Raw genomic sequence first — 13,504 nt, 5'->3', positions numbered from 1 at the left:
GGTACCACTTTTTGTTCTTTTTAAAATCTTACATGTAAAAACTGAAATATGGCATTCACATGCTCTGGTTTCTCTTCATCCATCGAGTTAATCTTTCGCCTTTTACTAAAGATTACCGTGGAGAGGAACAATTTAATGAGCTTGACTCAATTTTTGGAACCCCATCCAACGGTGGGGTTATAAAACTAAGAAAAGAATTCGGGAAGATGGTGGGCGGAACTTTTCTATCCGGCTCTTGCCGCAGCTACGCTGTCGAAGGAGAGATAGATCTTATTTCTTCGTACCATCATTTTCTGCTCGAGCTGAATGAAAGAGACACGAGTCTCGCGCGATACTGAGGAGATGTTTTTCTCAAAGTCCACGCGCATGCGCCGCTCTCCTGTCTAGGGCTTCGCCGAAGAAAGAAACCCAATAAATAATTCAAAAACGGCTACCACTCTAATATATTTCTACTTCAAGCATAGTATATAAGAAAACTCTAACCAGTCCTCTAGTGTACTTGCTTCGGCAGTACATATACTAAAATTGGAACGATACAGAGAAGATTAGCATGGCCCCTGCGCAAGGATGACACGCAAAATCGTGAAGCGTTCCACATTTTTTGTCTTATTTCGTCGTTTAAAGAGAAACTTTTACTCTATGCTGGAAGCTTTTGACATCAGAAAACTCAGAGGTATGCTAGAAAGGGAAACGCCTACTTATTACTGAAAAGCTTTATTCGGTATTGTGAACAGCTTGCTTTCAATTTTTCCTCCTCTAATAAAGAAAGAGCAAGCAAAATGAATATAAATTTAGTTTTCCTTCAACGGAACAAAATCTACGATGCGGTACATAAAAAAAAAAAATTAATAAATAAAAGTATCGGTTATAAAAGTCTATTTTTTACTACTTTGTTTGGGGAAAGAAAAGTATCAGGGAACATTGTAGTCTCTTAAAAGTTCCAGCAAATATACAGAATTTGCAGTGTGCTCGACAAATGCAACTGAGATTAATTGCCCGTGTTGTTGGCTATCTCAAATCCTCATTAACCTCATCGTGAATTTCAGTCACCATCCGACACAACATTATTATTAGTACTTACAACTTTTACTTTTTAGATATCTACCACTGAAATTATGAGAGAAATGTTTGCATTATTTTGAAGGATCCTCCCCGTCCATAGCATAGCTGTGCTATGTTGGTTCCGTGGTAATGCTTCCAACTGCCGAGCAGTGGGTTTGAAGCCCGAGGATGGCATTATCATGCGACAAATAATTACATAAAAAGCAGACACGCAAATGACAATATTATTTCTCTCTCATTCGGCTTACTCTTTACGCCCACTTCAAACAAGTTTGCGTTGTTCAGGTAAGCTCGAATGAAGCGAATCTCAAGTAACGTATAGCTTTTTGCTCTATAAACTTATTTTAACAAGTCGCGCAATTTGAAGGGAGGACCGTGACGAAAAGAGTTACTATCTCCTTCATTTTTTTTTCTTCCGAAATAGAATCGCAAGCTAAAGAGAATAAATCCACATAGCGATACGAGGGGGCATTGCACGTTAATTAGATAGTGTGCGCAATTTCGAAAAAGCGAAGGTACCACTTTTTGTTCTTTTTAAAATCTTACATGTAAAAACTGAAATATGGCATTCACATGCTCTGGTTTCTCTTCATCCATCGAGTTAATCTTTCGCCTTTTACTAAAGATTACCGTGGAGAGGAACAATTTAATGAGCTTGACTCAATTTTTGGAACCCCATCCAACGGTGGGGTTATAAAACTAAGAAAAGAATTCGGGAAGATGGTGGGCGGAACTTTTCTATCCGGCTCTTGCCGCAGCTACGCTGTCGAAGGAGAGATAGATCTTATTTCTTCGTACCATCATTTTCTGCTCGAGCTGAATGAAAGAGACACGAGTCTCGCGCGATACTGAGGAGATGTTTTTCTCAAAGTCCACGCGCATGCGCCGCTCTCCTGTCTAGGGCTTCGCCGAAGAAAGAAACCCAATAAATAATTCAAAAACGGCTACCACTCTAATATATTTCTACTTCAAGCATAGTATATAAGAAAACTCTAACCAGTCCTCTAGTGTACTTGCTTCGGCAGTACATATACTAAAATTGGAACGATACAGAGAAGATTAGCATGGCCCCTGCGCAAGGATGACACGCAAAATCGTGAAGCGTTCCACATTTTTTGTCTTATTTCGTCGTTTAAAGAGAAACTTTTACTCTATGCTGGAAGCTTTTGACATCAGAAAACTCAGAGGTATGCTAGAAAGGGAAACGCCTACTTATTACTGAAAAGCTTTATTCGGTATTGTGAACAGCTTGCTTTCAATTTTTCCTCCTCTAATAAAGAAAGAGCAAGCAAAATGAATATAAATTTAGTTTTCCTTCAACGGAACAAAATCTACGATGCGGTACATAAAAAAAAAAAAAAAAAATTAATAAATAAAAGTATCGGTTATAAAAGTCTATTTTTTACTACTTTGTTTGGGGAAAGAAAAGTATCAGGGAACATTGTAGTCTCTTAAAAGTTCCAGCAAATATACAGAATTTGCAGTGTGCTCGACAAATGCAACTGAGATTAATTGCCCGTGTTGTTGGCTATCTCAAATCCTCATTAACCTCATCGTGAATTTCAGTCACCATCCGACACAACATTATTATTAGTACTTACAACTTTTACTTTTTAGATATCTACCACTGAAATTATGAGAGAAATGTTTGCATTATTTTGAAGGATCCTCCCCGTCCATAGCATAGCTGTGCTATGTTGGTTCCGTGGTAATGCTTCCAACTGCCGAGCAGTGGGTTTGAAGCCCGAGGATGGCATTATCATGCGACAAATAATTACATAAAAAGCAGACACGCAAATGACAATATTATTTCTCTCTCATTCGGCTTACTCTTTACGCCCACTTCAAACAAGTTTGCGTTGTTCAGGTAAGCTCGAATGAAGCGAATCTCAAGTAACGTATAGCTTTTTGCTCTATAAACTTATTTTAACAAGTCGCGCAATTTGAAGGGAGGACCGTGACGAAAAGAGTTACTATCTCCTTCATTTTTTTTTCTTCCGAAATAGAATCGCAAGCTAAAGAGAATAAATCCACATAGCGATACGAGGAGGCATTGCACGTTAATTAGATAGTGTGCGCAATTTCGAAAAAGCGAAGGTACCACTTTTTGTTCTTTTTAAAATCTTACATGTAAAAACTGAAATATGGCATTCACATGCTCTGGTTTCTCTTCATCCATCGAGTTAATCTTTCGCCTTTTACTAAAGATTACCGTGGAGAGGAACAATTTAATGAGCTTGACTCAATTTTTGGAACCCCATCCAACGGTGGGGTTATAAAACTAAGAAAAGAATTCGGGAAGATGGTGGGCAGAACTTTTCTATCCGGCTCTTGCCGCAGCTACGCTGTCGAAGGAGAGATAGATCTTATTTCTTCGTACCATCATTTTCTGCTCGAGCTGAATGAAAGAGACACGAGTCTCGCGCGATACTGAGGAGATGTTTTTCTCAAAGTCCACGCGCATGCGCCGCTCTCCTGTCTAGGGCTTCGCCGAAGAAAGAAACCCAATAAATAATTCAAAAACGGCTACCACTCTAATATATTTCTACTTCAAGCATAGTATATAAGAAAACTCTAACCAGTCCTCTAGTGTACTTGCTTCGGCAGTACATATACTAAAATTGGAACGATACAGAGAAGATTAGCATGGCCCCTGCGCAAGGATGACACGCAAAATCGTGAAGCGTTCCACATTTTTTGTCTTATTTCGTCGTTTAAAGAGAAACTTTTACTCTATGCTGGAAGCTTTTGACATCAGAAAACTCAGAGGTATGCTAGAAAGGGAAACGCCTACTTATTACTGAAAAGCTTTATTCGGTATTGTGAACAGCTTGCTTTCAATTTTTCCTCCTCTAATAAAGAAAGAGCAAGCAAAATGAATATAAATTTAGTTTTCCTTCAACGGAACAAAATCTACGATGCGGTACATAAAAAAAAAAAAAAAAATTAATAAATAAAAGTATCGGTTATAAAAGTCTATTTTTTACTACTTTGTTTGGGGAAAGAAAAGTATCAGGGAACATTGTAGTCTCTTAAAAGTTCCAGCAAATATACAGAATTTGCAGTGTGCTCGACAAATGCAACTGAGATTAATTGCCCGTGTTGTTGGCTATCTCAAATCCTCATTAACCTCATCGTGAATTTCAGTCACCATCCGACACAACATTATTATTAGTACTTACAACTTTTACTTTTTAGATATCTACCACTGAAATTATGAGAGAAATGTTTGCATTATTTTGAAGGATCCTCCCCGTCCATAGCATAGCTGTGCTATGTTGGTTCCGTGGTAATGCTTCCAACTGCCGAGCAGTGGGTTTGAAGCCCGAGGATGGCATTATCATGCGACAAATAATTACATAAAAAGCAGACACGCAAATGACAATATTATTTCTCTCTCATTCGGCTTACTCTTTACGCCCACTTCAAACAAGTTTGCGTTGTTCAGGTAAGCTCGAATGAAGCGAATCTCAAGTAACGTATAGCTTTTTGCTCTATAAACTTATTTTAACAAGTCGCGCAATTTGAAGGGAGGACCGTGACGAAAAGAGTTACTATCTCCTTCATTTTTTTTTTCTTCCGAAATAGAATCGCAAGCTAAAGAGAATAAATCCACATAGCGATACGAGGGGGCATTGCACGTTAATTAGATAGTGTGCGCAATTTCGAAAAAGCGAAGGTACCACTTTTTGTTCTTTTTAAAATCTTACATGTAAAAACTGAAATATGGCATTCACATGCTCTGGTTTCTCTTCATCCATCGAGTTAATCTTTCGCCTTTTACTAAAGATTACCGTGGAGAGGAACAATTTAATGAGCTTGACTCAATTTTTGGAACCCCATCCAACGGTGGGGTTATAAAACTAAGAAAAGAATTCGGGAAGATGGTGGGCGGAACTTTTCTATCCGGCTCTTGCCGCAGCTACGCTGTCGAAGGAGAGATAGATCTTATTTCTTCGTACCATCATTTTCTGCTCGAGCTGAATGAAAGAGACACGAGTCTCGCGCGATACTGAGGAGATGTTTTTCTCAAAGTCCACGCGCATGCGCCGCTCTCCTGTCTAGGGCTTCGCCGAAGAAAGAAACCCAATAAATAATTCAAAAACGGCTACCACTCTAATATATTTCTACTTCAAGCATAGTATATAAGAAAACTCTAACCAGTCCTCTAGTGTACTTGCTTCGGCAGTACATATACTAAAATTGGAACGATACAGAGAAGATTAGCATGGCCCCTGCGCAAGGATGACACGCAAAATCGTGAAGCGTTCCACATTTTTTGTCTTATTTCGTCGTTTAAAGAGAAACTTTTACTCTATGCTGGAAGCTTTTGACATCAGAAAACTCAGAGGTATGCTAGAAAGGGAAACGCCTACTTATTACTGAAAAGCTTTATTCGGTATTGTGAACAGCTTGCTTTCAATTTTTCCTCCTCTAATAAAGAAAGAGCAAGCAAAATGAATATAAATTTAGTTTTCCTTCAACGGAACAAAATCTACGATGCGGTACATAAAAAAAAAAAAATTAATAAATAAAAGTATCGGTTATAAAAGTCTATTTTTTACTACTTTGTTTGGGGAAAGAAAAGTATCAGGGAACATTGTAGTCTCTTAAAAGTTCCAGCAAATATACAGAATTTGCAGTGTGCTCGACAAATGCAACTGAGATTAATTGCCCGTGTTGTTGGCTATCTCAAATCCTCATTAACCTCATCGTGAATTTCAGTCACCATCCGACACAACATTATTATTAGTACTTACAACTTTTACTTTTTAGATATCTACCACTGAAATTATGAGAGAAATGTTTGCATTATTTTGAAGGATCCTCCCCGTCCATAGCATAGCTGTGCTATGTTGGTTCCGTGGTAATGCTTCCAACTGCCGAGCAGTGGGTTTGAAGCCCGAGGATGGCATTATCATGCGACAAATAATTACATAAAAAGCAGACACGCAAATGACAATATTATTTCTCTCTCATTCGGCTTACTCTTTACGCCCACTTCAAACAAGTTTGCGTTGTTCATGTAAGCTCGAATGAAGCGAATCTCAAGTAACGTATAGCTTTTTGCTCTATAAACTTATTTTAACAAGTCGCGCAATTTGAAGGGAGGACCGTGACGAAAAGAGTTACTATCTCCTTCATTTTTTTTTTCTTCCGAAATAGAATCGCAAGCTAAAGAGAATAAATCCACATAGCGATACGAGGGGGCATTGCACGTTAATTAGATAGTGTGCGCAATTTCGAAAAAGCGAAGGTACCACTTTTTGTTCTTTTTAAAATCTTACATGTAAAAACTGAAATATGGCATTCACATGCTCTGGTTTCACTTCATCCATCGAGTTAATCTTTCGCCTTTTACTAAAGATTACCGTGGAGAGGAACAATTTAATGAGCTTGACTCAATTTTTGGAACCCCATCCAACGGTGGGGTTATAAAACTAAGAAAAGAATTCGGGAAGATGGTGGGCGGAACTTTTCTATCCGGCTCTTGCCGCAGCTACGCTGTCGAAGGAGAGATAGATCTTATTTCTTCGTACCATCATTTTCTGCTCGAGCTGAATGAAAGAGACACGAGTCTCGCGCGATACTGAGGAGATGTTTTTCTCAAAGTCCACGCGCATGCGCCGCTCTCCTGTCTAGGGCTTCGCCGAAGAAAGAAACCCAATAAATAATTCAAAAACGGCTACCACTCTAATATATTTCTACTTCAAGCATAGTATATAAGAAAACTCTAACCAGTCCTCTAGTGTACTTGCTTCGGCAGTACATATACTAAAATTGGAACGATACAGAGAAGATTAGCATGGCCCCTGCGCAAGGATGACACGCAAAATCGTGAAGCGTTCCACATTTTTTGTCTTATTTCGTCGTTTAAAGAGAAACTTTTACTCTATGCTGGAAGCTTTTGACATCAGAAAACTCAGAGGTATGCTAGAAAGGGAAACGCCTACTTATTACTGAAAAGCTTTATTCGGTATTGTGAACAGCTTGCTTTCAATTTTTCCTCCTCTAATAAAGAAAGAGCAAGCAAAATGAATATAAATTTAGTTTTCCATCAACGGAACAAAATCTACGATGCGGTACATAAAAAAAAAAAATTAATAAATAAAAGTATCGGTTATAAAAGTCTATTTTTTACTACTTTGTTTGGGGAAAGAAAAGTATCAGGGAACATTGTAGTCTCTTAAAAGTTCCAGCAAATATACAGAATTTGCAGTGTGCTCGACAAATGCAACTGAGATTAATTGCCCGTGTTGTTGGCTATCTCAAATCCTCATTAACCTCATCGTGAATTTCAGTCACCATCCGACACAACATTATTATTAGTACTTACAACTTTTACTTTTTAGATATCTACCACTGAAATTATGAGAGAAATGTTTGCATTATTTTGAAGGATCCTCCCCGTCCATAGCATAGCTGTGCTATGTTGGTTCCGTGGTAATGCTTCCAACTGCCGAGCAGTGGGTTTGAAGCCCGAGGATGGCATTATCATGCGACAAATAATTACATAAAAAGCAGACACGCAAATGACAATATTATTTCTCTCTCATTCGGCTTACTCTTTACGCCCACTTCAAACAAGTTTGCGTTGTTCAGGTAAGCTCGAATGAAGCGAATCTCAAGTAACGTATAGCTTTTTGCTCTATAAACTTATTTTAACAAGTCGCGCAATTTGAAGGGAGGACCGTGACGAAAAGAGTTACTATCTCCTTCATTTTTTTTTTCTTCCGAAATAGAATCGCAAGCTAAAGAGAATAAATCCACATAGCGATACGAGGGGGCATTGCACGTTAATTAGATAGTGTGCGCAATTTCGAAAAAGCGAAGGTACCACTTTTTGTTCTTTTTAAAATCTTACATGTAAAAACTGAAATATGGCATTCACATGCTCTGGTTTCTCTTCATCCATCGAGTTAATCTTTCGCCTTTTACTAAAGATTACCGTGGAGAGGAACAATTTAATGAGCTTGACTCAATTTTTGGAACCCCATCCAACGGTGGGGTTATAAAACTAAGAAAAGAATTCGGGAAGATGGTGGGCGGAACTTTTCTATCCGGCTCTTGCCGCAGCTACGCTGTCGAAGGAGAGATAGATCTTATTTCTTCGTACCATCATTTTCTGCTCGAGCTGAATGAAAGAGACACGAGTCTCGCGCGATACTGAGGAGATGTTTTTCTCAAAGTCCACGCGCATGCGCCGCTCTCCTGTCTAGGGCTTCGCCGAAGAAAGAAACCCAATAAATAATTCAAAAACGGCTACCACTCTAATATATTTCTACTTCAAGCATAGTATATAAGAAAACTCTAACCAGTCCTCTAGTGTACTTGCTTCGGCAGTACATATACTAAAATTGGAACGATACAGAGAAGATTAGCATGGCCCCTGCGCAAGGATGACACGCAAAATCGTGAAGCGTTCCACATTTTTTGTCTTATTTCGTCGTTTAAAGAGAAACTTTTACTCTATGCTGGAAGCTTTTGACATCAGAAAACTCAGAGGTATGCTAGAAAGGGAAACGCCTACTTATTACTGAAAAGCTTTATTCGGTATTGTGAACAGCTTGCTTTCAATTTTTCCTCCTCTAATAAAGAAAGAGCAAGCAAAATGAATATAAATTTAGTTTTCCTTCAACGGAACAAAATCTACGATGCGGTACATAAAAAAAAAAAATTAATAAATAAAAGTATCGGTTATAAAAGTCTATTTTTTACTACTTTGTTTGGGGAAAGAAAAGTATCAGGGAACATTGTAGTCTCTTAAAAGTTCCAGCAAATATACAGAATTTGCAGTGTGCTCGACAAATGCAACTGAGATTAATTGCCCGTGTTGTTGGCTATCTCAAATCCTCATTAACCTCATCGTGAATTTCAGTCACCATCCGACACAACATTATTATTAGTACTTACAACTTTTACTTTTTAGATATCTACCACTGAAATTATGAGAGAAATGTTTGCATTATTTTGAAGGATCCTCCCCGTCCATAGCATAGCTGTGCTATGTTGGTTCCGTGGTAATGCTTCCAACTGCCGAGCAGTGGGTTTGAAGCCCGAGGATGGCATTATCATGCGACAAATAATTACATAAAAAGCAGACACGCAAATGACAATATTATTTCTCTCTCATTCGGCTTACTCTTTACGCCCACTTCAAACAAGTTTGCGTTGTTCAGGTAAGCTCGAATGAAGCGAATCTCAAGTAACGTATAGCTTTTTGCTCTATAAACTTATTTTAACAAGTCGCGCAATTTGAAGGGAGGACCGTGACGAAAAGAGTTACTATCTCCTTCATTTTTTTTTTCTTCCGAAATAGAATCGCAAGCTAAAGAGAATAAATCCACATAGCGATACGAGGGGGCATTGCACGTTAATTAGATAGTGTGCGCAATTTCGAAAAAGCGAAGGTACCACTTTTTGTTCTTTTTAAAATCTTACATGTAAAAACTGAAATATGGCATTCACATGCTCTGGTTTCTCTTCATCCATCGAGTTAATCTTTCGCCTTTTACTAAAGATTACCGTGGAGAGGAACAATTTAATGAGCTTGACTCAATTTTTGGAACCCCATCCAACGGTGGGGTTATAAAACTAAGAAAAGAATTCGGGAAGATGGTGGGCGGAACTTTTCTATCCGGCTCTTGCCGCAGCTACGCTGTCGAAGGAGAGATAGATCTTATTTCTTCGTACCATCATTTTCTGCTCGAGCTGAATGAAAGAGACACGAGTCTCGCGCGATACTGAGGAGATGTTTTTCTCAAAGTCCACGCGCATGCGCCGCTCTCCTGTCTAGGGCTTCGCCGAAGAAAGAAACCCAATAAATAATTCAAAAACGGCTACCACTCTAATATATTTCTACTTCAAGCATAGTATATAAGAAAACTCTAACCAGTCCTCTAGTGTACTTGCTTCGGCAGTACATATACTAAAATTGGAACGATACAGAGAAGATTAGCATGGCCCCTGCGCAAGGATGACACGCAAAATCGTGAAGCGTTCCACATTTTTTGTCTTATTTCGTCGTTTAAAGAGAAACTTTTACTCTATGCTGGAAGCTTTTGACATCAGAAAACTCAGAGGTATGCTAGAAAGGGAAACGCCTACTTATTACTGAAAAGCTTTATTCGGTATTGTGAACAGCTTGCTTTCAATTTTTCCTCCTCTAATAAAGAAAGAGCAAGCAAAATGAATATAAATTTAGTTTTCCTTCAACGGAACAAAATCTACGATGCGGTACATAAAAAAAAAAAATTAATAAATAAAAGTATCGGTTATAAAAGTCTATTTTTTACTACTTTGTTTGGGGAAAGAAAAGTATCAGGGAACATTGTAGTCTCTTAAAAGTTCCAGCAAATATACAGAATTTGCAGTGTGCTCGACAAATGCAACTGAGATTAATTGCCCGTGTTGTTGGCTATCTCAAATCCTCATTAACCTCATCGTGAATTTCAGTCACCATCCGACACAACATTATTATTAGTACTTACAACTTTTACTTTTTAGATATCTACCACTGAAATTATGAGAGAAATGTTTGCATTATTTTGAAGGATCCTCCCCGTCCATAGCATAGCTGTGCTATGTTGGTTCCGTGGTAATGCTTCCAACTGCCGAGCAGTGGGTTTGAAGCCCGAGGATGGCATTAACATGCGACAAATAATTACATAAAAAGCAGACACGCAAATGACAATATTATTTCTCTCTCATTCGGCTTACTCTTTACGCCCACTTCAAACAAGTTTGCGTTGTTCATGTAAGCTCGAATGAAGCGAATCTCAAGTAACGTATAGCTTTTTGCTCTATAAACTTATTTTAACAAGTCGCGCAATTTGAAGGGAGGACCGTGACGAAAAGAGTTACTATCTCCTTCATTTTTTTTTTCTTCCGAAATAGAATCGCAAGCTAAAGAGAATAAATCCACATAGCGATACGAGGGGGCATTGCACGTTAATTAGATAGTGTGCGCAATTTCGAAAAAGCGAAGGTACCACTTTTTGTTCTTTTTAAAATCTTACATGTAAAAACTGAAATATGGCATTCACATGCTCTGGTTTCTCTTCATCCATCGAGTTAATCTTTCGCCTTTTACTAAAGATTACCGTGGAGAGGAACAATTTAATGAGCTTGACTCAATTTTTGGAACCCCATCCAACGGTGGGGTTATAAAACTAAGAAAAGAATTCGGGAAGATGGTGGGCGGAACTTTTCTATCCGGCTCTTGCCGCAGCTACGCTGTCGAAGGAGAGATAGATCTTATTTCTTCGTACCATCATTTTCTGCTCGAGCTGAATGAAAGAGACACGAGTCTCGCGCGATACTGAGGAGATGTTTTTCTCAAAGTCCACGCGCATGCGCCGCTCTCCTGTCTAGGGCTTCGCCGAAGAAAGAAACCCAATAAATAATTCAAAAACGGCTACCACTCTAATATATTTCTACTTCAAGCATAGTATATAAGAAAACTCTAACCAGTCCTCTAGTGTACTTGCTTCGGCAGTACATATACTAAAATTGGAACGATACAGAGAAGATTAGCATGGCCCCTGCGCAAGGATGACACGCAAAATCGTGAAGCGTTCCACATTTTTTGTCTTATTTCGTCGTTTAAAGAGAAACTTTTACTCTATGCTGGAAGCTTTTGACATCAGAAAACTCAGAGGTATGCTAGAAAGGGAAACGCCTACTTATTACTGAAAAGCTTTATTCGGTATTGTGAACAGCTTGCTTTCAATTTTTCCTCCTCTAATAAAGAAAGAGCAAGCAAAATGAATATAAATTTAGTTTTCCTTCAACGGAACAAAATCTACGATGCGGTACATAAAAAAAAAAAAATTAATAAATAAAAGTATCGGTTATAAAAGTCTATTTTTTACTACTTTGTTTGGGGAAAGAAAAGTATCAGGGAACATTGTAGTCTCTTAAAAGTTCCAGCAAATATACAGAATTTGCAGTGTGCTCGACAAATGCAACTGAGATTAATTGCCCGTGTTGTTGGCTATCTCAAATCCTCATTAACCTCATCGTGAATTTCAGTCACCATCCGACACAACATTATTATTAGTACTTACAACTTTTACTTTTTAGATATCTACCACTGAAATTATGAGAGAAATGTTTGCATTATTTTGAAGGATCCTCCCCGTCCATAGCATAGCTGTGCTATGTTGGTTCCGTGGTAATGCTTCCAACTGCCGAGCAGTGGGTTTGAAGCCCGAGGATGGCATTATCATGCGACAAATAATTACATAAAAAGCAGACACGCAAATGACAATATTATTTCTCTCTCATTCGGCTTACTCTTTACGCCCACTTCAAACAAGTTTGCGTTGTTCAGGTAAGCTCGAATGAAGCGAATCTCAAGTAACGTATAGCTTTTTGCTCTATAAACTTATTTTAACAAGTCGCGCAATTTGAAGGGAGGACCGTGACGAAAAGAGTTACTATCTCCTTCATTTTTTTTTCTTCCGAAATAGAATCGCAAGCTAAAGAGAATAAATCCACATAGCGATACGAGGGGGCATTGCACGTTAATTAGATAGTGTGCGCAATTTCGAAAAAGCGAAGGTACCACTTTTTGTTCTTTTTAAAATCTTACATGTAAAAACTGAAATATGGCATTCACATGCTCTGGTTTCTCTTCATCCATCGAGTTAATCTTTCGCCTTTTACTAAAGATTACCGTGGAGAGGAACAATTTAATGAGCTTGACTCAATTTTTGGAACCCCATCCAACGGTGGGGTTATAAAACTAAGAAAAGAATTCGGGAAGATGGTGGGCGGAACTTTTCTATCCGGCTCTTGCCGCAGCTACGCTGTCGAAGGAGAGATAGATCTTATTTCTTCGTACCATCATTTTCTGCTCGAGCTGAATGAAAGAGACACGAGTCTCGCGCGATACTGAGGAGATGTTTTTCTCAAAGTCCACGCGCATGCGCCGCTCTCCTGTCTAGGGCTTCGCCGAAGAAAGAAACCCAATAAATAATTCAAAAACGGCTACCACTCTAATATATTTCTACTTCAAGCATAGTATATAAGAAAACTCTAACCAGTCCTCTAGTGTACTTGCTTCGGCAGTACATATACTAAAATTGGAACGATACAGAGAAGATTAGCATGGCCCCTGCGCAAGGATGACACGCAAAATCGTGAAGCGTTCCACATTTTTTGTCTTATTTCGTCGTTTAAAGAGAAACTTTTACTCTATGCTGGAAGCTTTTGACATCAGAAAACTCAGAGGTATGCTAGAAAGGGAAACGCCTACTTATTACTGAAAAGCTTTATTCGGTATTGTGAACAGCTTGCTTTCAATTTTTCCTCCTCTAATAAAGAAAGAGCAAGCAAAATGAATATAAATTTAGTTTTCCTTCAACGGAACAAAATCTACGATGCGGTACATAAAAAAAAAATTAATAAATAAAAGTATCGGTTATAAAAGTCTATT

At 38.4% G+C, this 13,504-nt stretch overlaps 18 non-coding genes across 18 annotated transcripts; all 18 read left to right on the top strand.

The window, feature by feature from the left end:
• Positions 1 to 59: 59 nt before the first annotated feature.
• LOC147815125 (U5 spliceosomal RNA) lies at positions 60 to 178 on the top strand. The gene has a single exon (XR_015432139.1). It is a non-coding gene; the product is annotated as a U5 spliceosomal RNA (small nuclear RNA).
• Positions 179 to 495: 317 nt separating this feature from the next.
• LOC147815124 (U6 spliceosomal RNA) lies at positions 496 to 602 on the top strand. Its single transcript, XR_015431996.1, has one exon. It is a non-coding gene; the product is annotated as a U6 spliceosomal RNA (small nuclear RNA).
• Positions 603 to 1,635: 1,033 nt separating this feature from the next.
• Positions 1,636 to 1,754, top strand: LOC147815123 (U5 spliceosomal RNA). The gene has a single exon (XR_015432138.1). It is a non-coding gene; the product is annotated as a U5 spliceosomal RNA (small nuclear RNA).
• Positions 1,755 to 2,071: 317 nt separating this feature from the next.
• LOC147815122 (U6 spliceosomal RNA) lies at positions 2,072 to 2,178 on the top strand. The gene has a single exon (XR_015431995.1). It is a non-coding gene; the product is annotated as a U6 spliceosomal RNA (small nuclear RNA).
• Positions 2,179 to 3,217: 1,039 nt separating this feature from the next.
• Positions 3,218 to 3,336, top strand: LOC147815121 (U5 spliceosomal RNA). The gene has a single exon (XR_015432137.1). It is a non-coding gene; the product is annotated as a U5 spliceosomal RNA (small nuclear RNA).
• A 317-nt stretch (positions 3,337 to 3,653) lies between these two features.
• Positions 3,654 to 3,760, top strand: LOC147815120 (U6 spliceosomal RNA). Its single transcript, XR_015431994.1, has one exon. It is a non-coding gene; the product is annotated as a U6 spliceosomal RNA (small nuclear RNA).
• A 1,039-nt stretch (positions 3,761 to 4,799) lies between these two features.
• LOC147815119 (U5 spliceosomal RNA) lies at positions 4,800 to 4,918 on the top strand. Its single transcript, XR_015432136.1, has one exon. It is a non-coding gene; the product is annotated as a U5 spliceosomal RNA (small nuclear RNA).
• A 317-nt stretch (positions 4,919 to 5,235) lies between these two features.
• Positions 5,236 to 5,342, top strand: LOC147815118 (U6 spliceosomal RNA). Its single transcript, XR_015431993.1, has one exon. It is a non-coding gene; the product is annotated as a U6 spliceosomal RNA (small nuclear RNA).
• Positions 5,343 to 6,377: 1,035 nt separating this feature from the next.
• Positions 6,378 to 6,496, top strand: LOC147815117 (U5 spliceosomal RNA). The gene has a single exon (XR_015432163.1). It is a non-coding gene; the product is annotated as a U5 spliceosomal RNA (small nuclear RNA).
• A 317-nt stretch (positions 6,497 to 6,813) lies between these two features.
• On the top strand, positions 6,814 to 6,920 carry LOC147815116 (U6 spliceosomal RNA). The gene has a single exon (XR_015431992.1). It is a non-coding gene; the product is annotated as a U6 spliceosomal RNA (small nuclear RNA).
• A 1,034-nt stretch (positions 6,921 to 7,954) lies between these two features.
• Positions 7,955 to 8,073, top strand: LOC147815115 (U5 spliceosomal RNA). The gene has a single exon (XR_015432135.1). It is a non-coding gene; the product is annotated as a U5 spliceosomal RNA (small nuclear RNA).
• Positions 8,074 to 8,390: 317 nt separating this feature from the next.
• LOC147815114 (U6 spliceosomal RNA) lies at positions 8,391 to 8,497 on the top strand. Its single transcript, XR_015431991.1, has one exon. It is a non-coding gene; the product is annotated as a U6 spliceosomal RNA (small nuclear RNA).
• A 1,034-nt stretch (positions 8,498 to 9,531) lies between these two features.
• Positions 9,532 to 9,650, top strand: LOC147815113 (U5 spliceosomal RNA). Its single transcript, XR_015432134.1, has one exon. It is a non-coding gene; the product is annotated as a U5 spliceosomal RNA (small nuclear RNA).
• Positions 9,651 to 9,967: 317 nt separating this feature from the next.
• LOC147815112 (U6 spliceosomal RNA) lies at positions 9,968 to 10,074 on the top strand. Its single transcript, XR_015431989.1, has one exon. It is a non-coding gene; the product is annotated as a U6 spliceosomal RNA (small nuclear RNA).
• Positions 10,075 to 11,108: 1,034 nt separating this feature from the next.
• Positions 11,109 to 11,227, top strand: LOC147815111 (U5 spliceosomal RNA). Its single transcript, XR_015432133.1, has one exon. It is a non-coding gene; the product is annotated as a U5 spliceosomal RNA (small nuclear RNA).
• Positions 11,228 to 11,544: 317 nt separating this feature from the next.
• On the top strand, positions 11,545 to 11,651 carry LOC147815110 (U6 spliceosomal RNA). Its single transcript, XR_015431988.1, has one exon. It is a non-coding gene; the product is annotated as a U6 spliceosomal RNA (small nuclear RNA).
• A 1,034-nt stretch (positions 11,652 to 12,685) lies between these two features.
• Positions 12,686 to 12,804, top strand: LOC147815109 (U5 spliceosomal RNA). Its single transcript, XR_015432131.1, has one exon. It is a non-coding gene; the product is annotated as a U5 spliceosomal RNA (small nuclear RNA).
• Positions 12,805 to 13,121: 317 nt separating this feature from the next.
• LOC147815108 (U6 spliceosomal RNA) lies at positions 13,122 to 13,228 on the top strand. Its single transcript, XR_015431987.1, has one exon. It is a non-coding gene; the product is annotated as a U6 spliceosomal RNA (small nuclear RNA).
• The last annotated feature ends 276 nt before the right edge of the window (positions 13,229 to 13,504 follow it).

This window comes from Parasteatoda tepidariorum, chromosome 2 (assembly GCF_982258835.1).
Source record: "Parasteatoda tepidariorum strain Cologne lab strain chromosome 2, Ptep-v5.0, whole genome shotgun sequence".
NCBI lineage: Eukaryota > Metazoa > Arthropoda > Arachnida > Araneae > Theridiidae > Parasteatoda > Parasteatoda tepidariorum.
This window is presented reverse-complemented; position numbering and strand designations above follow the sequence as displayed.